The 22,208-nt window shown below is 52.6% G+C and overlaps 1 long non-coding RNA gene across 1 annotated transcript in view; it reads right to left on the reverse strand.

Moving 5' to 3' along the window:
• LOC149996928 (uncharacterized) overlaps window positions 1–21,885 on the reverse strand; it is a 63,726-nt gene extending 41,841 nt beyond the window's left edge. Inside the window, exons 1-2 of the long non-coding RNA XR_016514114.1 lie at window positions 21,812–21,885; window positions 20,277–20,437 (exon numbers count right to left, since the gene is read on the reverse strand). This is a non-coding gene — a long non-coding RNA (uncharacterized LOC149996928). The remainder of the gene's footprint in view (window positions 1–20,276; window positions 20,438–21,811) is intronic.
• Window positions 21,886–22,208: the final 323 nt, after the last annotated feature.

Raw genomic sequence — 22,208 nt, forward strand, 5'->3', positions numbered from 1 at the left:
AGTCAAAGCACCTGGTTTGGGTCCTGGCTCAGCAGCTATCTATCCATGGGATGGCCTCAGCCCCCCAGTTTCCCCATCTGTTAAATGGGGATGATATTTCTACAAACTGCCCTCACAAGGACATGGTCAAGATTCAACGAAGTGCAATGAGATAATTCATGGCCCCTTGCTCCCCCCCCCCGCCCCCCCCGCAGCCCCGCTGGCTCTGAGACTCCCAGATGATGTGGGGGAAGGAGGAGCATGGAGAAGTGTGTGAAGCTGGCTCTGTGGCCACACAGACTCTTGCTTGTGCCCCTCCCCTGTGGTCTCTTACCCTTGGTCCTGTCCTCACTTTCCTTCACCCCCAGGAGGTGCCCCACTGCTCCTCCTCCACCTTGCAAAGCTTGTCCCTTCCAGGTTCCACATCTCTTAACACCTGATCCCACTGTCCAGGGAAAGACCCTGGGTCCCATGTGTCATGAACACAAACCCATTTTAGCAGAAGCTTCTAAGCACAGTGGTGCTAACGTCGGGAGTTTTGGGCATGAATGGGACCAGCTTCTGGTCCTCCCCCACCCCCCCCGCCCCCGAAACTCGCCCAGGGTTCCCAGGGTTCTGCAGGAAACAGCCTGCAGCCTGGCGGTTCCAGATGTGATTGTTAGAGCTAATTTATGCTCTGTTTACACAGGCTCCAGATGTCACGGGCTCCTCTGTGGATTTATCCAAATGCCAGGGAAGGAGGGGGAAGGGCTGGGCGTGAGGCTGCAGCCACCTCCCCCCCGCCACACCCCCACAGCCTGCCTCCTTTTCCTAGCGCGGCTCTGAGGGCAGCATCCCAACAGGGGCTCTTTCCCCCGCTAAAACACTCACCCGTCGGAGCTTCTGCCATGACTTTTGGTTGGCCATAGACTGTAAGCTGCATGTGACCAGGAGCCCCATGCCTGGGCCAGCTCTGCGAGCAATGAGGTGCTTGTTAAAGTAATGGGGTGACAGGCAGTATGACTGGCTGTAGTGGGTAGAACTGGGTCCCCCTCAAAGAACGTCTGCTTGAGTCCTAACCTCAGTCCCTGTGAATGTGACTGTATGTGGAAAAAGGGCTCTTTGCAGATGTAATCGAGTTAAGATGACATCATACTGGATTACAGTGGGTGCTAAGCCCATGACTGGTATCCTTATAAGTTAAGGGAAATTTAGACACAGACACAGAGAGGAGAGTGCCCTGTCATGACAGGCAGAGGTGGAAGTGATGCATCTACACACCAAGGGACAATAGGTTAGAGCAGCCCCCAGAAACTAGGAGAAAGGCATGGAATGGTTTTGACCTCAGCACCTCCGAAGGGAACCAGCAATACTGACACCCTGATTTCAGACTTCTGGCCTCTAGAACTTGGAGGCTATACATTTCTGTTGTATTATAAGTCACCCACTTTGCGACACATTGTTATGGCAGCCCTAGGAGCTAATACACTGGCAATGAAGGTGAGTTGTCCAGCTGGCCAGTTTGGCCAAAGCTTCTTCCTTTGAGATCCGAAGTTCTCTTCCCCAGGCCTCTGCCCCAGGTGGGGCTGCCACTGTCCCCCACCCAGAGGACTGCACCAGCCCCCTCCTAGTCTCCCTGGCTCTGGCCTGTCCCCTCTATCCGTTCTCCACCAAGAAAGCAGAGGAACCTTTCCAACTCCCAACATGGTGCCTTCACTCCACTCCTACCTCCCATCCACTTAGCCCACTGCAATCTGCTGTGGCCCGCCATCCCTGAGAATGATCTCCTCAACCCTGGACCTGCCCCAGACACACCCCACAGGCCTCTCTGAGGCATCAGATGCTGTTCTGACTTATTCACTGCAGCTCTCTCCTTCCCTTGAGGCTGGGATTAGGATGCCTTCTCTTTTTCTCCTGCCTCCCCAAACATGCTGGCTTGGTTTTCTACATGTGCAGTCTCCTCCTTCTCTGCTGGCCTCTTGAATGCAGACATTCCCCAGGACTCTGTTCTTCTCCTCCCATACATGCTGGTGGTCATGATGTTGATGGTGGTGGTGATGGTGATGTTGGTGATGATGATGGTGGTAGTGATGGTGATGATGATGGTGGTGATGGTGGTGGTGGTGATGATGGTGGTGATCATGATGGTGATGGTGATGATGGTGATGATGGTGGTGGTGATGATGGTGATGTTGATGGTGGTGGTGATGATGATGATGATGGTGGTGGTGATGATGATGATGATGTTGGTGGTGGTGATGGTGGAGGTGGTGGTGGTGGAGATGTTGGTGGTGGTGATGGTGGTGGTGATGATTGTGGTGATGATGGTGATGATGATGATGGTGGTAGTGATGGTGGTGATGATGATGGTGGTGGTGATGGTGGTGATGGTGGTGGTGATGGTGATGGTGGTGGTGGTGATGATGATGTGGTGGTGATGGTGGTGATGATGGTGGTGATGATGATGGCGGTGGTGATGGTGGTGATGATGGTGGTGGTGATGGTGATGATGGTGGTGGTGGTGATGATGGTGGTGGTGGTGATGATGGTGATGATGGTGGTGGTGGTGATGATGGTGGAGGTGATGATGGTGATGATGGTGATGATGATGGTGGTGGAGGTGTTTTGCTGCTGTTAAGAGATTCTCTGAACACAGAAAGTATGCTAGTCCAGACTATGCTGAAGCTTCAGATTTCCCCATTCCATGCACTACACCCACGGTGTTTCTGAATTTCCATTTCTCTTATTTTTCTTCCTTTTTTCACACACACATTCGTGTGTACACACTATGTTAGTTTTCTAGGTCTTCTGTATAAAGTACCACAAACTCAGAGCCTTAAAATAACAGAAATGTGTTTTCTCACAGTCCTGGAGATCAGAAGTCTGAAATCAATATATCAACAGAGCCATGTTCCTTCGGAGCTTCTCGCGGTGGTGGCAGTCCACGGCATTCCTTGGCTTACAGCTGCCTCCCTCCAGCCTCTGCTTCTGTTACCACATGGCCTTTTCCCCATGCTCCTTCTCAACTTAGAATGACATGTAGGGTGGATTATGGACCACCCTAATGCCCCCGTCTTAACTCGGCTACATCTGCCAAGACTATTTCTAGATAAAGTCACACTAACAGGTACCAGGAGTTAGGGCTTCACATTTCTTTTTTCAGGTTGCGGGGGTGGGGGGAGGCACAATTCAACCTACAGCATACACACACACACACACACACACACACACACGCACACACACACCTTTTTCTCTGCACCTTGCTCTCAGGCTTATATCATTCTCCCACCCCATTCCTTGTACTATGAGATGTTGGCCTCTGGTTACCTCTTACTTTGTCTGTCTCTCTCTGCATTCTTTCTTCCTTGCATCTTTAAAGCATTTATTAAGATTTACTCTCTGCCAAGCTATGTCCTGGGGAACTGGGGACACAGAGACAAAGGTGACACGCATAGTCCCTGTCTTCAAGGAGCTCACCGTCTAGAAAGGAGAGCAAGGCTGCACAGGTCGCTGGCTGAGCAACCTCATGAGGGCTTTGCCGGGGCTCACTGCATGTCCTTGCTCCTCTGTGCCCCTCTGCCCCACCCAGGACATCTCATTTCCTGCCCACCTGCACTACACAATCGCCCACCTGCGTCCTGGATGGGTCTGGCCCCTCGGGTAGCTAGGGCTTCTGCAGGCTGCGCACCCAGTCCCGCTCATGCACACCTCTCTGCTCCCACCCTCCCACTCCCTCTGTGCATCTCTCATTAAAGAGGCTGAAGATGGCCCAGCCTGTCTCTGGGCTTCGCACTGAAAGGGCTAAATGATATGCTGACACCTTAATTAGGGCCCATTGTCACGCAGCGCTAGGGAAACTGTCTGAGTGATCCTGGGAGAATGGGCGCTAACAGGCCAGTCAGAGCCTTTGATTCCTCGTGGCAGATTAGAAAAATGACACAAACGGTGGCTTTACCGCAGCTCTTGGGTGACATGTGTGGACCACCCCCTCACACATACACACCTGTGTGGTTGTCACAGGCCAGGGGACCCGAGGGTGAGGAACACCAGCCCTCCCTAACCTCTGCACCAGGGGTCTCCTGTAGGTTCATTCACTCCTCCCCGCTTCACCTCCCCAGGCTCCTTCCCACCAAAGGCCTCGAGGCTGAAGTAAATATTTGCTAATATTTACTGAGTCCTGCTCTGAGTCAGGCATTGCACACGTGACCCTGACACAGAGCCTCACTGCAACCCAGCCAGAGGACAACTGTTTTGCTTCAATTTTGCAGATGAGGAAAGGGAGGCTCTGAGAGTTAAGGTCACCTATCCCAGGTCACCTGCCTCTCTCTGAAGGGCACACAGCAGGTCACCGGCTCCCAGCCTGGGCCTGGGCCTGGGCCACTGTACAGAGGGCACCTCAAGGCCCAGAGGGGCGGGGTTCACCACGGTCACTGGGCCACCCACAGCAGATAGGGGCCGGGACGCAGACCCTTCACTCCCACGCCATGACCAGGGCAGCAATTTGCAAACTGCATGTGTGGGGATGTCGACAATAATAATAACACAGTAGGAGCTGTGATCTGCCATTGAGGTTGACAAAGCGTGGGCTCTGGGTCTTGCAGCCCCAGGGGACTTCCAGCTCCACAGTCAACTGTGCTGCCTTTGTGAGGACCGTGTGAGCTGGAATAGGGAAAAATAGGCGGTTGGGAATGGGGAGACCTTATGCCCCCTCCCATCATCACTAGCCCACAGCCCACAGAGGGCAGGGGCCAGTCCCTGGTGGAGCAGTCCTTGGGGAGAGGGGAGAGACCCATGGTCCCCTCCAAGCCAGGCCTCTGAGCACACCCTTCCCTCTGCTACTATTTCTTGGAGAGCAAGGGGCGATGCTGAGCACCTAATAACTGGGCTTTTAAAATCTACCTGTCTTAATAAAATCACAGGTGAGAGGACCTCCTGACACCATTAATTGGCCCTTTCAGTTGAAAAATGGGGGGGGGGGGCATCTCTGTGCAGAAGAGACACTCATGTGGCACCACTGGATGTGCAGGGCTGTGGGGCCAAGACCCCCTGATAGGTGTGCAGGAGCTGATTGACAGCACCAAGGCTGGGAAGCTGGACAGGGCAACAGGACATGTGCCAGGTGCCCTCATGAACTCTTCTAGGGCAGGACCTGCTACCAACCATGACTGTCACCTCTGTCTCTTCCCAGATCAGACTCAGGTGGGGGCTGCTCTCCCACACCCACACCATCCCCATGGGGAATAAGAGAGAAGCAGGAACTCCAGCTGAATAGCTTAGGCCACGTGCCCTGGGCTTTCACTAACACGAGGGACCAGCTGTTATCCCCACTTCACAGATAAGGAAACTAAGTCACCATGTCATGCATCCTTTTGGCAAAATTACTAGTGCCCCCTCTGTGCCAGGGCCCAATTAAAATGCCAAAGGTTAAAGACAAAGAGAGACTCTTAAGAGCAGCAGGAGAAAAAGCAGTTAGTTACCTAACAGGGAGCTCCCATAAGACTGTCAGCTGATTTCTCAACTGGGGCCACATCACGGACGGAACGGACAAATTCCCAGCCCTTGGGGGACTGTATCCACAAACAGAATCTGGCTTCTTGTTCAGTCTCACACACAGCCAGGAGGAGGCAGGACCAGGCTGGGAGCAGGTTGAGGGAAGGGACTTCATCCGGCAGACTGCAGGTTGGCTCTGATCTCAGCGAGAATCTTTGCTTCCCAAGGCCTCAGTTTCCTCATCTGCAAAATGGGTGCCCTATAACTGCTCCCTCCCAGGGCAACAAAGCCAGTGCCTATATAGGCCGACTCTTCCCGCTCCAAACACTGCGGGCAGGAACAGCAGGGTTTGACAGCTGACACAGTATAGCGAGCAAAGGAGAATGACTCCTGGTGTGTCTTCTCCCTGTGGCCTTGTCACTTCATGTGGGCCCCCAGAAACTCTGAGAGGTGCCTTGATTGTCCCTGTTCGACAGATGGGGAGGCTAAGGCTCAGGTGGAGCAACTTGCCCAGATGCCATGTAGCCCAGAAACGCTGTTTTGCCTACGATCCCCTCTCCTCTGCACCGTCTCTCAGTACAGGCCCCACTGTTACCAACGAGGAAAACTGCCAAAATGCCATCACAAAACCTAAGCATGTGACCCAGCAACTCCCCTCCTCAGTATCTACTCCGAGAAATGAAAACGTATGTCCACACCAAGGCTTGTACGTGAACGCCCATCACAGCGTTATTCCTGACAGCCTCTGAAGTGGACAACTCAGATGTCCGTCACCGGAGGAACAAATACACAGAATGTGGTCTATCCATATACTGGAGTATTATTCAGCCTTAAAAAGGAGGCAAGCACTGATACATGTGGAATGAACTTTGAAAACATTATGCCAAGTGAAAGAAGCCAGACACAAAAGACCACATAGTGTGATTCCATTCATAGAAAATGCCCAGAATAGACAAATCCATGAGACAGAAAGATTAGCGGTTGCCAGGGACTCTGTGTGTGTGTGTGTGTGTGTGTGTGTGTGTGTGTGTGTGTGTGTGCGTATGCTAATGAGAAGGGAGTTTCCTTTTGGAGGAAAATGATGAAAATGTTCTAAAATTGTGATGCTGGTTGCAAAACTCTGAATATACTAAAAACTACTGATAGATATTTCAAATGTGTGAATTATATGGAATGTGAATTATATCTCACTAAAGTTATTGCAAAAAACAAAAACTAGTATGCATCAGGAAGTCTCTGTGCCCAACCCTCTCTGCACCTGTGTTGAGGGGAGAGCCCAGCTGGGTGGCCCCCAGGCTTTCGGAAGCCCCAAGTAAGCTGGGCAGGGCCACATGGCCCAGCCCAGGAAGTGACACAGGGAACTGCCACTGGAGATCAACCTTGAACTTCATCTGCCAATCAAAATTCATGCCATGTTCCAAGCCCTGTGCTGGAGCAGGGGTCTCTGTGGGGATCAAGAAACGTGCCCCAACTCCAGAAAGCCACCAATGGGTGGTGGGGGGAGGGTGGGGCTGACAAGTAGGCAGATATGACAGCCCAATGTGACATTGCTATAAACAGGGCAAACAGAGTGGAAGGGCGCCTCATCCACCTCAGGAGCTCAAGAGAAACAAAGCAACTCGGGGGCTGAACAGTATTTCAGGCAGAGGGAACAGCAGATGTGAAGGCCTAGAGGCTCAAGAGAGTGGCATATTCAGAGGAAAAACAGGAGGACGAGGGGAAGAAGGAACTCAGGACAGCCCCCTGGCTCTGTGAAGAGGGGGCTGGAAGGGACAAGAGGGAGCGGCCCACAGGCCCACAGGGCCAGTCCTGGCCTCTGAGTACCTGCTTCCCAGAGGCAGAGCCAACACCAGGCCACCTGCCCTGCCTTGTTGACCTTCCTCAGGCTGGGGGGCCTGAAACCCCACAGGGAGGGTGTCCAGGCTCTCGTATAGCTAGGGCTCCCAGACCCCCACCCCCCACCTCTCTCCCATGCCCCATGAGCCTTAATCACAGCAGGCTGAGAGGCGAGACTAAATTTTACTGCGTCATCTCTGGGATGTCTTAAGCTGCGTTTTAAAGCCCCTAAGCGTCCCATGACAGGGATACCCATGTCAGGCAGGGTGAGTATTTACGGCTCCATGTGAAAAGCCAGGCCCATTTCTCATGCAGGATTTTAACAATACAGATCACGCAGAGAGAGAGACATAAATAGAGGGAAATGAAACCACGGGCAGCGCAGTGCTGGGGCCCTGAATTATGGATATGGACCTGTCCCCAACTTCTTGCTTTTAATTAAAAAGCCCTTTTCAGTAATTCCATTAAAAGGCCACTGTGGTTTGAGAGTCTCTCGCTCGTTCTCTTTAAATTATGAACTGTCCCGTCAGCCCCATTGGATTTCAGGGGCTCAGGATGGGAGTCAGGGAGTATAAGAATTCACAAGGCCACAGGTCAGGCCTAGCAGGGTCTCTGGGCCCGAAGCCTCCTCACTGTCATCCCGTTTCTCCCCTGCCCCTCACTTCAGCCAGACCCATTACTGTACACCTACTGTGTGCTGGGGCTTCCTGCTCCATCATTTCTTTCACCACCCTCAATACCCAGCGTGAGGTCAGGACAAGGCTGCTTAGTTTACAGAGTAGGAGAAGCTGAGTCTCAGAGAGGAAAAGGGCCAGGCCTGATGTCACACAGCAAGTATATGGTAGACTGGAACTCAGACCTAGAGCCAGCTAACTCCAAGTCTCCTGCCTTTGGCTCCTCCACCAAGAATGGAGAAGGACTGGAGCCTCATCCCATCCACTGGAAGGGCCTGGTGAGGGACAGAACACCCTGGGCCTGGATCAGCATAGACGTGGAATCCAAAGAGAGGACTCTCTGGGCACCTGTTCTGTGTGGGAACCCAGGCCAGGAGCTGGGGATTCAGCGCCGAGAGATGCACACTACCTGCCCCTGAGGAACATGCAGCATCCTTCCCTCTGCTTCTCTGCAGCTTACCTCTTCCTGGAAGCCTTCCCTGCTTACACCAGCCATCATTCCTCCTACCATCTTCTAGTCTTCTTTCCACCTGCTGCTCACACCCTCAACTCACATTCATCCACCCACCCATCCATTCTTCCACTTATCTATTATCGATCCACCCATCCATCGATCCATTCATTCAACATCCATCCAGCCACCCATCCATCCATCCATCTATCCACATCCATCCACCCACCATCCTTCCATCCACCATCCATCCATCCATCCACCGTCCATCCATCTAGAAAAAATAAAGTATGACATCTTAAGCCATCACTATGTGTCACTCTATGTGCCTCCCTATGGACTTCTTATGGCACCTCTGCCAAGTAAGGTCTGTCATCTCGATTTTACAGGTGGAGACACTGAGGCTCTGAGATGTTTAAATTGCTTGCTCAAAGGCAAGGGGATAAAGAGCTAGTTATACACTTTTGGGGATGATGACAGGCCACTTATGGCGGAGTGTTTGGGCCCGGAAAGAGAGACCATGCAAATCCTACCATGTGGGTGGGCTCCTCATTCCTCCTCACTCAGCCCCTCTTCCCAGGCTTCTAAGCAGGGCACTTGCTGCCTGGGCCATCTCTTGTCCTCAGAGTGGTGCAGGGAGAGGCAGGCCCCTCCCTGCAGCACAGGCTCTCCATTGTCTGGAGGAGGCTGCAGGTGGGCTCCAAGCTGCTCCTGAAGCCCAGCGCCTGACATCGGACTTGGGCTGTCACCATTGTGTGACCACAGTGGCCCTTTGTCTCAGACAGGCTCTTTCTCTCTGCCTGCCCAGCCCTCCCACACCCCTTAGTGATTTGCACTCAGGATGGTAGAGAGATGAGGGAGGGGTGGAAGAGAGCTCTGGCTAGTGAGTCTGGAGACCCCAAAACATTAGATATCCTCTTTGAGCCTCAGTTTCTCCATCTGTAAAAGGGAAAAATCACTCCTGCCACGCCTCATCTGTACTGAAGACAATGGCAGGGGATGGAGGGGTTGTTCTGGGTACAGACTTGGTCCTAACTTGGTTCGTTTCATGCTGTGTGGCCTTGAGCAAGTCATCTGCCCTCTCTGAACCTGTTTCCACATCTGCAAAGTCAGAACAACAGAAAATAAAAACCTGCCTCCAAGAAGACAGAGCATGAAAGCGCTTGACCCAGGGCCTGTGCTGAGAGACAGAGTTGACGTTTCCATCACCACCTGTGGTGACAGCAGCCACCCTCTGAACATGGCAGAGCTCGGTGCCACTCTGGCATTCTGCTGTCCTTCCAAATCATCTGGCCCTTTCTTAGGTCATCTCAGGTCTCAGCCCAGAGAATTTAATAATATGTCTGAGGTCACAGAGTGAGGGGTCATTGTCAGGCTCACAGAACCTGTCCTGAGTTCCTTCTCCTCCAAAACAGTCCCTCTCTGGGGAAGCACCACCTGAACACTACAGGGTTACCCGACAGGTCATAAGACACAGGTAGATAGCGCCTCACAGACATGCACAGGTCACTCAGACGGTGCCACAGGACATGGACGGACAGTGTCACACAGACACGCACAGATCACCCAGACTGTGTCATGAGACATAGATGGCGTCACACACCCCATGTGGAGTCACACAGCTGTGTCCTAGTTATGGATAAACACAGTGTAACTAGGACCATGTCACCCCAACAGACAGTGACATTGGCATTGGCTGGCATATCATGACCCTTCCCGGAGGGGGAAGAGGCTACCCAAGGGGGAATCTACCCAGGCCAGAGCGACATGCCCTCTGGGAGCTTGTGCCTGTCCTGTCCACACTCCGGAAGTCAGAATCCTGAATGCCCTCCTCTGACAGCCTTGAGTCAACGTATAAGGCCTGGGGGATCCCTTCCCAAAGACCATCTGAGGTCCATCCTCCCGGGAGAACCCCGCCACCCATATGAGCACCCCCAGGCCCCACGTGTCCAGAGGTGGCCACTGAGGGCGTTGGCGTGTACTGAGCTCCGCCTGCCAGACGGTGTCCAATGTGCGTGCGTGAGGCCCTTCCCGTCTGGTCACGGCTCGTGTTGGGAAGAGAGGCTCTGGCGGTCTGACACTAGGGCCTCCATTTGTACCCTGATCTAGACTCTGGGACTCTCTCCCGCCTTGAATCCCATCAGGCTCGTGGCGACCCAACCCTGCCATAGCGCCCCCGACAGGACCCGGGAGTTACAGCCCGAACACCGGAGATCCCACCAGCCACGGCTCAAGCTCACCCAATCAGGGTTACGGGAAAAACTGCCGACTCAGAAGTTCTGTCAGGCCTGGGTTCAAATCCCGACTCTGATACCAGCTGTGTGACATCTGGAAAGCTCTTGAGACTGAGCCTTAGTTTCCATTCTTCTGAAAACTGGAGATAAGACCTGCTTCCTAGGGATGTTGCTGGGATCAAATCTAATCATGGCTTTGAATTCTCCCTGTACCCAAAGGCTAAGCAGATGTCTTTAACATTCATTGAATGAATTACATTTCAAAACGATCTAAAAAGAGGGACTGAAGGAAGCCAGATAGCTCTGCCCAGCTCCTAGCTCCTGAATCCCTCCCTCCTCACAGCTGCAGCCCCTTCCTGGCCGGGGGCCCTGCTCCCAGCCCCTCCCCGAGCCGCAGGAGGCCCAGACACATGTTCTGAGGGGGCATTATCTGTGCTCAGTTGACTGTAAACGTTTAAGCGGAATTGACTGTGTACTCAGCCACTTTCAAACACAACTAATCTTCATCGGGGCGACGGGAAGTGAAATATGTTATTGTCGGCAGCAGTAAATTACCCGTGCCAGAGCTGGCTCGTGAGGCATTACAGGCCGTGGCCGGCGCACTCCTTCACCGGGCCGCCACCCGTCCGCAATCCATAACGGCAAACAGCCCTGGTCACCTCCTCAGCAGCCCCAGGGATGTGGGGCCAGATGCCAGCTGCCAGCTGCCCAGGCCTGGCCCCGCCCACCCTGCACAGCAGGCTGAGGAGCAGACCACAGGGGCTGGGGCTGGCTTTGTTCCTACCCAGCCTCCCAGATGCCTGGGCAAGAGACATGTCAAGACCCTCGCCCAGTGGCTTCATGGAGGCGGGCTACCAGATGATGGGGAGATTGAGGCCTAGATGGAGGATTTGGTCCGAGGCCTCGGAACCTCAGTTTCTGCATCTGTAAAACGGAGGTTCATTCACTGTTTTCCGGTTTTGCAAAGCTCGTTAATGTCTGGCTTAAGAGAAGACATCTGGATTCTCACATCTGCTTCTGCACTCAATCTGTTGTGACACATTTTGGTTGAAGTAGATGAAGAATATATGGCCCCACAAATATGTACCGAGAAAAGGGAAAAGGATTCTAATCGCCTTCTCAGATCGGTATAGATATTCTTCTTTGACACCCAGCGCAAATCCACATGTGGTAGGTTTGCTAACGGCGACAATATGGCGCCTGAAATCATGTCAATTAGTTTTCATACTCTGTTAATTTAAAACCCGTCAGTCTGTTTTGCAATGTAAATGGATCTTTTACTCATTTTGCAATATTACACATTGGTCAGTGAGAAAAATATCGGTTTACTGAGTTATGCAGCTCTTCCAAATGTTGCCATATTACATTATACAACATCAAAAAAATAAAAAGTCACATCTACTAATGTTACTACCAATCTCTTCAGGAAAGAGTTTAAGTAGGAAGCTGTCAAACCCACAGGGGCAGATTCAAGTTCTCCAAAATTCACACTTTTGCTGGAAAGTCAGATTTGATCATCAGCAACATATCCTGTCAGTTGACAGGCAACTTTGCTCATTTTTGAGGCAATATCTGCCAGTAGCCAAGGCTGAAAGGTGAGCGTCAGTCTGTCAGTTGTTATTTCAGAAAAAAATGGTGTTCCGTGAGAAGAGTGGCTAGTGCAGCTTGCAACTCAGTCACACGGTGTCTTTCTTTTTTAAAAAATTTAAAAAAAAATTTATTTGAGAGAGAAAGAAGGTGGAGGGAGAGAGAGAGAGAGGAAGAGAGAGAGAGAGAGAAAGAAACATCAATTTGTTGTTCCACTTATTTATGAAGTCACTGGTTGATTCTTATATGTGCCCTGACTGGGGATCAACCCCGCAACCTTGGCATGTCGGGACGACTCTAATCAGCTGGACTACCGGGCCAGGGCCACATGGCGCTTTTCTGATGCATACATAAAGACCCTCAGCTCCAGAGGACCTTTCTGGTTCCCTTCCTATTTGGTTACCCAGAATATTTAAAAGATGTGTACTCAAAGGTTAAGATTTAAAAAAAAAATAATAATTTTTACTTTTTATCAAGAACTCGCTTAAGTGACACTGGCTTTTAATTTGTTCACTGAGAGAGTGTCTAAGGTGAAGGAGCAACCAACCGCCTCTGGGAAGGTTTGGTGCCACTGCTGTGACTCGTGCTGTGGGGCCAGCAGTTTCGTTCACCCACCCCTTTTACACCTTCAGTGCCACAGCGAAGAAGGCCAATCATGTTTCAGTGTTATTGGGAAAGTGGTTTTAATCTCACTGACACCCTGAAAGGGTCCTGGGAACCCCCAGAGGTCTGTAGAACACAGTTGGAGAGCCACTGCCCCAGGGTGATCGTCCTAGGGGTGATATTTGATGGGTGTAAGGACCTTAATAAACTGCTCTACATCATGGGGTACCACCATGCCTATCCTCATCATGTAGGGCCTCCTCCCCATTTGGGGACAAATGTCCCCATCCCTAGGCTCGGCTCCTCCTCTAATCTCAGCTCGACCTGAGGGGGTGATGAAAACCTTTTGGCTCCTTTGAAACCCTGCCTCAAGTCAACTTCTTCCTGAAGCTTTCTTGACTGTAAGCTCCGAGCAGGGATCCATCTCCTTCCAGTGAAACTCCTGTCCACTCGGGAACCCCTTCCAGCCTCATTTTGTGTCCAACCGCTGGACTCAGACATAATAAGCCCTCAACAGAGCCAGATGGATCCACAGGAGTGAGACAGAAAGTGTGACTTGGCCAATGGCTGTGGCTGATCGGTGACCCTGCCTAACTGGTTAGCAGGCCAGAGGATTCTGGGAGATTCCACTATGGATCCCAGAGTATGGGCATAACCCCAAGAGCTGAGCACCAGGGACCAGCACCCCAGGGGACTGGGACAGGTGGGGCCTGAAGGAGAAGAAGGGGTTATAAGTTCTCTGAGGACCGATCTAGATAAACTGTGACCTTGATGAAGCTTACATTCAGCGTCCTTGCTGTGTTACCTTTGGCAACTCACTTAACTCCTCTGGGCCTCAGTTTCCTCATCCACCAACTTAAGGGTTTGGACCAATCTCTAAGACTCCTTACAGCTCCCTCATTCTCAGAGTCGGTGGTAGTCACAAGCTAACAGTCCATGATGTCGATGCTCCAACCTACGACGAGAGGAAGACTCAAGCTTTCGGGCCCACTGACGTCTGAACACAGCATGATGTTGACATTCAAATGTTCTCTGACATCAACCAATGATACTGACATCAAACAGTGTGTAATGCTAACATGTAAAAAGACCCATTATGCTGACATGCAAATGTGCTGTTGCTGACACTGAACGCTCTATGACATCAGTGTTAATTGAGTATCAGCTGAGTGCCGGGTCACACAAACAGCCCAGGAAACCTGTGAGTCCAAACACTGTCCCTTCTCAGAACTCTCCTTTCCAGGAATCTTGACTCCACCAAAGAATGGCTTAGGGGGACCTTACATGTCCTTATCCCCCTAAGTCTCTTATGTGCAGGATTGATGTGGTCTCAACATAAGGCAAATGTAGTTTTAACCCAGTCCTATGATACTTTTTTCACTCTACACCCCTCCCCCAAATTCAGAGCATCGTTGCTGTAGTCCCAGTTCCCTAAGATTTCCCTATTTCCCACTTTCCACCCAGGGCCTTGCCAGCTGGAGCATGCTGGTGGGAGGAAAGGGAGGAAAGGACACTGAAGAGAAATCAAGGCCCATGGCAGGACCCACGAAGTGCCATGGGAGGAATGCCCTGAGGTTGTGGCTCAGCCCTCTCTTCCTCTCCCCCAGTCACTCTGGCTGTGGCTCCTGGGGCTTCCTCCAGGGGCAGAGAGGCAGTCACCATGGTGATACCTGCTTCCCCCGCCCCACCAGGCCACTGCCCAGACAAAGATTCCAACCCCCAGATTGGCTCTGCCTCTCTTTAAAAAAAAAAGGAAGGAAAGAAAAGAAATTCCTGCAAGTTGAACAATCCTTGTGTTGGATTTGGGAGATGTTATTCCTAGTGACAGACAAGGGCAATTATCTGCAATCCGCCAGCAGTTTTAGCCTAATTTCATTACTGCGGCGCAATTCTCCCTGAGCTGCTAGTCTATCAATGTCTTGCAGAACGGATTAGCGGGCACTTTCTTCATCTTCAAATGAATTTTAGCTGTCATGCCCTTGATGAATAGAGCAGGGACAGGCAGCTGACCTGAGCCAGGGGAGTGGCCAGGGGGTGACAGGCAGGTGGCCTCGGGGCCTGGCAGGAGGTGAAGCAGTGGGGGGCGGAGGGTGAGTGGACAGGGAGGCCCCAGACCAATCCAGCCTTCCCAGCTCCCCGGTGTCCAGGACCTAGGGCTGCTTGTACCCGCCTCCTGGGGCTTTGCACACTGAGGCCCGTCACAGAGGAGACAGCTTCCCAGGTCCTGAGCTGGGAATACAGGAGGGAGCACTTTTTCACGCCGCAGCCTTCTGGGTACCCCCTCTCCATGGCACCCAAACCTCTGGAAACCCCAGCTTCGAGTCTGCTCCCGGAGACACCGTGGACTTCACAAGAGCAGAGTCCAGCACTGTCTTGTCACCGCTGTGTCCCCAGAGCCTGGCTCAGAGGAGCTGCTCTGTCAGTTTTCGTTGTAGGACAAATGATTCTCAGTTTTGCTGCAGCCTGGGTCGGGGCCTGGCGCGGGCCTGGCACATGGCAGGAGCCCAATCACTGCTAGATGAATGGGTGAAGCCACAGGCGGCTTGTTAGAAAGAGGGTGGAGGGGAGATGAAGCAAGTGCTTTACGGAGCACCTACTGTGTGTCAGGCACTGTGCTAGGGGCTTTGCTGTTGTGGCCTCATTGAATCTCAGAAGTGAAGCCGCGAAGTCCAGGACAGAAGCAAGCTGGGACTGGCGAATCCAGGCCTGTCGGGCCATCCTCTGCAACTCCAGGGAAGCACTGTCTTGGGAGCACTAGATGCAAAATGAGATTCTTATGGGCAGAGTGAATCCCATGAAGAGAGAAGAGAAGCTTGGCGAGAGCTGATGTGGGATTGGCAACAGGGGGGTGAAGTCCATGCCTGACTGAGACCTCCTTTTCCCAACTCCCACACAGAAGCCTCCCCTCCCCCCCCCATACTTATTCAAAGTCCTGGGAAGAGGGTCTGCGGTGGGTTTGTCCCTTTTACCACCGCCTGTCCAGTCCTCACTTCCCAGCCTAGCTCTGTGCCCTGGGAAGCTGACCTCCACAAGCTGTCCCAGCCCCTGGCTTCCAAAGGGACCATGTGATGGGAGGCCGGAGCAGGAGAGAGAGAGGCTGGGATACCTCTGCCCAGCTCTCCCTGCGTCAGCGTGGCATTCCCGGCAGCAGCCAGTGTCCCTTCAAGTTCACGGCTCCCACCTGGAGGCGCTCCATCCCAGGCTCCCTTATCACTGGGCTCTCCTAGCACTGTTTCCGCCCCTTCCAGTCTAGGGTCTCAATGTCCCTGGCCGGCTTACCGCTCTCTATAACTCCCTTAAACTGAACTCTCTTCACTTGTACCATTCTGGTGGACTGCTGGGTCCTGTGGGATGCTGACGGATGCGAGACTCTGGGAGCTCACTGTGGCAGCAGTTTCTGTGCCCCTCCAACCCCTGCTCTGTGCCTGGCCTCGGGCTGGGCCCCCAGCCCACTGCAAACTGCCAACCGCTCAGTGGGGTGTACAATCTCCAGAGGAGAGCAATGAGGCTCAGAGAGGACAGGGGACTAGCCAGGGCACCCACTGGGGAGGAGGGAGTGTCAGGACTTGAACCTTTGTTCGCCTGAACCCCAGCCCTGTCGTCTTAACCCCCATGCTGCGCACACTCAACTCTGCCCCAACCAGAGCCAGTGGAAAGCAATTTGGGGCTGTACGCTGACGATGCTTCAGAAAGAGCAGATGTTCTTCTTTGCCCTTGAAAGGCAGCCAGGGGGAGTCCTTTATGCTTCTTTGGCCCCCAGAAGGCTGCCACGTCAGCAAAGGGCAGTCAAGCCCAAGAGTAGAGGGGTTCCCTCCATAGCGGCTGCCCCGCTGTCCCATACCCCCCAGGGAGGCTGCTCTCCTCCCAGAAGGAAGATCCCTGGCCCAGGGCAGCCCAGCCCCCACTGTACATATGGGGAAACTGAGGCTCAGAGAGGCAAAGGGATATGCTCAATGCCAACACGATGTCACGCAGAGCTGGCTCCAACCCAGCAAGCTGGCCAGCCTTCCTCAGGGCTGGAAAATGAGGCTCAGACCAGCCAAAGCTGGGCTTCCTCCCCCACTGTCAAGTTCTGGCCCTCTCTGCAGGTACCTGGGAGACTTTCCCAAGTTTATTGATCACCAGGGCAGCCTCAAGTCAATATGGTGCACTTTGCTAATTAATCTTTTCCAGATAATTGCAGGAAATTATTGGTTGGTGTGAAGTGGGGATGGAGAGGCAGCCGCCGTCCCCCACCGGCCCAAAGACGGTCTGGCAGAGCCTCTGCCCAGCCTCCCACCGCTTATTTGCCTCCCTCTTCCTGGAATCTAGGGCAGACGAGCCCTGCTTCCTCCTGTCCCCTGCCAAGACCCCTTCCAGTGTCCTCAGTCCAGGACTCCCACCAGGCCAGTTCTCATAATGCTCTGGGATGCAGGGGGAAACACCGGTCCCAGGTTCAAATCCCAGCTCTGGCAATTACTAGCTGTGCAATCTTGGATAAGTTGCTTAACTTCTGTGCGCCTCAGATAAAAGACAAAATAGAGTTTACAATCTCTGCATCACTGGCTGCTTCTAAAAACAAAACAAAAGAAGGCATTCTAATACTGTTTGACTATGACCTCCATGACTATTAGTGCCAACTCCAACCACAACAGCCAACACTGAACGAGGGTTTCGCCACAACCCAGGTACTGTTCAGCATGTCTGATAGGTGCCACTATTATTCACATTTTATAGGCAGGGAAACGGAAGCACTGAACTGAAGCTGCACAGTGAGAGGCAGTGACTGAATCCCTGCTCAGTATCCTGGGTGCCAATCTCTGCCTCATTGGGTACCACCAAGCCTAGCACACGGCCCAGCATAGAACCGTGTCCCCAGGAACAAGCCCTTCGCATGCTCATCTCAGAAGTTGGGGACACTAGCACAGGGTGGGAAAGAGGTGGGGGTGAAATTCTAGGGATGGCGCAGAACCCAGAGGCACTGCGGCTTCCCCCTGCGGGCGACCTCACCCCAAACCCTGGGCCCACCTCGAAGGGCCCAAAGGAGTCACTGCGCCAGGGTGGACTCGGGGCTTCCAGGGCCTTCCCCCAGGCCCCATTATAATTAATCAAAACTGGATGCTTCTGCATAAAGTGTCCATCCCTTTGAGGTTTCTCCCTTTCTCCCAGATATCATTTAATGTATCACCTTGCCAGGCTGTATATACCTGCTCCTAATAAACCTCTAAGACTTTAATGAACTAAATAGCAAATTACTTTTTTATTCAAGAATGAAATTTCATCATATTCATAATTCATATTTTATTTCAGACATCTGCTGCTGATTACATTACATTTAACTAAAATTAGATGATGCTCAGAATGCAATTAAGGCTCTGCCAAATTCTTCGGCCCACCAATGCCAGCAGAGCTCAGCGGGGGCCGCTAGGAACCTAATATGTAATTAGGAGCTATTTTCTAGCTGTTTTTAAAGTCTGAAAATTAGCTGCCTTTATTAATCACACAGACAAATATAAAGTGGAACCAACGCTCACTGAAATTTCTAAAAGGGATTTTTTGTTTAATTATACACCACGGCGCACTGTGACTCGTTCTGCATGTTGATTTGTTGTGCACTGACATTTTGACAACTGGTTCTCAATTTGTCTGTCGTAGTTAGGCAACAACAAAGCCGACGGTAATACTTTAAGTTTCAAAACCTCCCGTGTGCCAGGGAGAGGGAGAGTGGCATCCCTCTCTGGGGGTTCAGGGCTCAGGCTCGCAGAGCCACAGGGGCCAGAGACATGGGAGAGGGCAGATGAGGGACCCAGGGGAGCTCATCAGGTGAGGCAGGCGGGCGGAAGCCGGAGCACGGGGCCAGGAATCCGGGGGCTGGGGAGTGAGCCCCAGCTCGGCAGCGCGGCTGGGAGGAAAACCTTCCCTGCTCCCGGCCTCAGTTCCCTCCTGTGCACCTGGAGGGGTTTCGAATCTGAGAGCTTTTATGTGTCAACATCCTTTCTGTCACTGCCAGACCCTGCTCTAGCGCTTTCCACATAGTATCATTTAGCCCCCCGACCCTCTGAGGGGGGTCTTTTATGATCTCACTGAACACAGGTGGAAACTGAGTCTCGGTAAGGTTGAACAATCTGTCACCAGCCAGCTGGTGGTCATACCAACACTCAGACTCCGATCTTGTTGACTCCAGGATCCCTGGTCTTAACTACTAGGCTCACCGGCCTGGCTCGGCGGCTCTGAGCACGGGGGCTCTGGGGGCCTCGTTTCCCATTGCTGTGGCTTGGCCGTGCTGAAGCAGCGTGGTGAGGCCTTGGTCTGATGCTACAAGCATATGACCTTGCCCTTGCCCATTCGGTAACTTAGTGCCCCACCGGCCGCCCCACTGGGGGCCAGGAAGGGTGTGCAGAGGAAGCTGTGGCGTGGAGCAGGATAGGACCCCTGAGCAGCCTTGAGCCAACTCCATGGCCTCAGGGGCCCTCTGTGATGTCTAGACAATGCTTGGGATGGGGGGCTGCCAAGGGGCACAGATCCACCACCACCACCACCACCACCACAGCAGACAGCTTCTCCCTCTGTGCCAGGGTTGGGTGACGCTTTGCCACCTGTGCTCTCCCATAAATCTAACGAGGTAGGTTCACACCAGGCTTGGAGTGTTCAGCCTGGTTTCAAACTGCTCCCACTACTTCCACGCCATAGTGGCCTTGGCCAGGCCACCTCACCTCTCTGAGCCTTGGTTTCCACATCATTAACGGGAGGATCCTGACAGCACCCAGCAGTCCAGGGTCTGATGAGACTGAACAGGAAAATGGGTGCTTGGCCCAGATGAAGCCTTGACCCATGGAAGCTACCTGCTACCACCCCATTTGACAGGTGGGGTCACGGAGGCTCTGCAGGGCCAAGTACTTGCCCTCAGGTGCATGTTGCTGAGCTGAGAACTGCACCCAGGTACTCTGACTCCACAGCTAATGCTCTCATCGTGGCATCCCGATGCCTCCCTAACGGCCACCAAGGAGCGTGGGAGAAGGGCCTGAGGATCCAGGGTGGGATCTGGTCTGCCCCATGTGGCCACCATCCTCTCCTGTCTCATTTTCCAGCTTGCCCACTGGAGGGAGTGCCGAGCAGGGTTGGAGCCAAGGTACGGCAGAACTCATTGGGGGGCCTCTACCCCTGCTGACCCCAGGCCAGCGGAACCAGTGCCCACCACCTGCCAAAACCTGTTTTCAGGACCAGCCCTGCATCCTTCTCCTGCCCCTAGACTCCCCTGATGAAAATGCCAACAGAGAAAAGGAGGTTTTTTTGGGTGACAATGAAACTGTCAATAAAATCTCAAACGCAAGGATAGGCAATGACTATTTCACTTACTCTGACAGTTGAGATTTTGCTGGGGAAGGAAAGTGACAGGCATCTGCTGACATCAACATCACTTCTTTCAGCGAAGAACCCACAGGAGAGACGGCCCTGGAGACCTACCTCGCTCAGATGCCATTCGGGCTGGGGTTGCTACGGTTGTCAAGGGCGCCGGGGTCAGCCGCAGCGGAGAGGCAGGATGTCCAGACTCAAGCCACTCACTTTTCATCCAACTCCCCTCTGAGCACCAGCATATGCCCGGCTCTGAGCTGGGGCCATAGGTGCTGAAACAAACCGGGAAAACTTGTGCTCTTAAGAGTGTTATGAGTTCAGTTGTGTCCCCGCAAAAGAGGGGTTGAAGTTCTAACCCCTAGTACCTGTGAATATGATCTTGTTTGGAAATAGGGTCTTTGAGGATGTCAACAAGTTAAGATGAGGTCATTAGGGAGGGCCCTGATCCAGCGCGACTTATGTGAACAGAAAATGTCATGTGAAGACAGAGACACATGGGGAGAAGATGGCTGTGTGGTGACAGAGGCAGGGACTGGAGGGATGCAGCTGTGAGCCACGGAACATCGAGGACTGCCGGCTACCACCAGAAGCTGCAAGGGGCAAGGAAGAATCCCACCCAGCATCTTGGAAGCAGATTGGCTCTGTTGATACCCTGATGTCAAACTTCTAGCCCCGAGAGCTGTGAGAGGACACATTTATGTTGTTCTGAGCCTCCCAGTTTCTGGTACTACGTTACAGATGCCTGAGGCACTGATACAAGGGCTTTCGTGCCAACTAGGGAGTCAACCAAGAAGCCCCACCCCTGGCAAGGGACTACTGAAAAAGGAGCGTACCTGGTTCCTGAACAGGGGAGATAAGCTGGACTCCTAAACTGAAAGGCCCCTCCAGGCACCTACATAATCCTTCAACCTGCTGCCTTCTCTCCATCCATCCCTAATGCCATGGTTCCACTCCAGCCATTGCCACTTCTCACCCCCCCCCCCCACCTGCCATGCCACAGCCAGAGGACTTTCTCAAGCACAACTGTGACCTGCCCTCATGTGTCTAACATCCACTCTGGCTCCCCAGGGCTCTCAGGGTAAACCTTGTTCCATGTCAGCCCAGGCTCAGCCTCATACAATAGGTACAATCTGTGGCTTCTCTGCACCTGCTCCAGGACTGCTCACCTCAGTACCTTTGCTGCCTAGAATTCCCTCATTTACTTCCAAGCTCAGCCAAAATTCTACCCAGGTACTCCTTCCTTCAGGAAGCCTTACCTGATCACCTTCCCACACTACAAACTGGAATATGCACCACCCGCTCCCTGGGCTCCCACGGGAATTTGGAACCAGCAGTTCTTTACTGCCATTGTCAGTTTGTTTAGCTGGCTCTACCCTGTGAGCCCTGGAGGGCAGAGTCAGACTTTGTTTACCTGTGACCCCAGTGCAGAGTTCAAGCTCAGGCAGTATGTTCCCTTGCTACCTCGGCCCCAGCCCAACTCAGGCCTTGGCCAGAAAGCTGGCTCTGAAAAAATCAAATGCTGGCTCAGCCATCTAGACCTGGGCCAGTCAGTCTCCTGTTCGTGACACTCTGTGAGATTGCCCAGATTCAGGGAAGAGAAATTGGTTTTGGTGGGGTCAAAGGATCTGGGCTTGAGTTTCACTTACCAGCTGGCTGGTCTTGGGACATCACTTCATCTCTCTGAGTCTCAGCATATTCATTTGTGAAATGGGAACAGCAAAACCTGCAACATGGGGTCTAATTGTAGTCATTATTAATAGCTTTTGTCATTATAATGATGACTGATTCATTGTAATAATTATCATGTGGCTTTCCGGTTCCAAAATCCATGTGTCTTTCAAGGCTGGCTTCCCTGACCAATTCCTCAGAATTGTGGATTATACAAGCACCTTGTGAGAATGCTCAGAGTTTCTGGTTGTCATTTAATTCTTGTAACTCTTTACATATTAATATATCAACCACCCAACTGGATACCTCTCTTACCACTAGGGATTGTGTCATACTTCAGGGGCTCTTGAGGGACCTCACAAGTGCTGGTTGAGT

The sequence above is a fragment of the Furipterus horrens genome, unplaced genomic scaffold (assembly GCF_987537825.1).
Source record: "Furipterus horrens unplaced genomic scaffold, mFurHor1.1.pri manual_scaffold_11, whole genome shotgun sequence".
NCBI lineage: Eukaryota > Metazoa > Chordata > Mammalia > Chiroptera > Furipteridae > Furipterus > Furipterus horrens.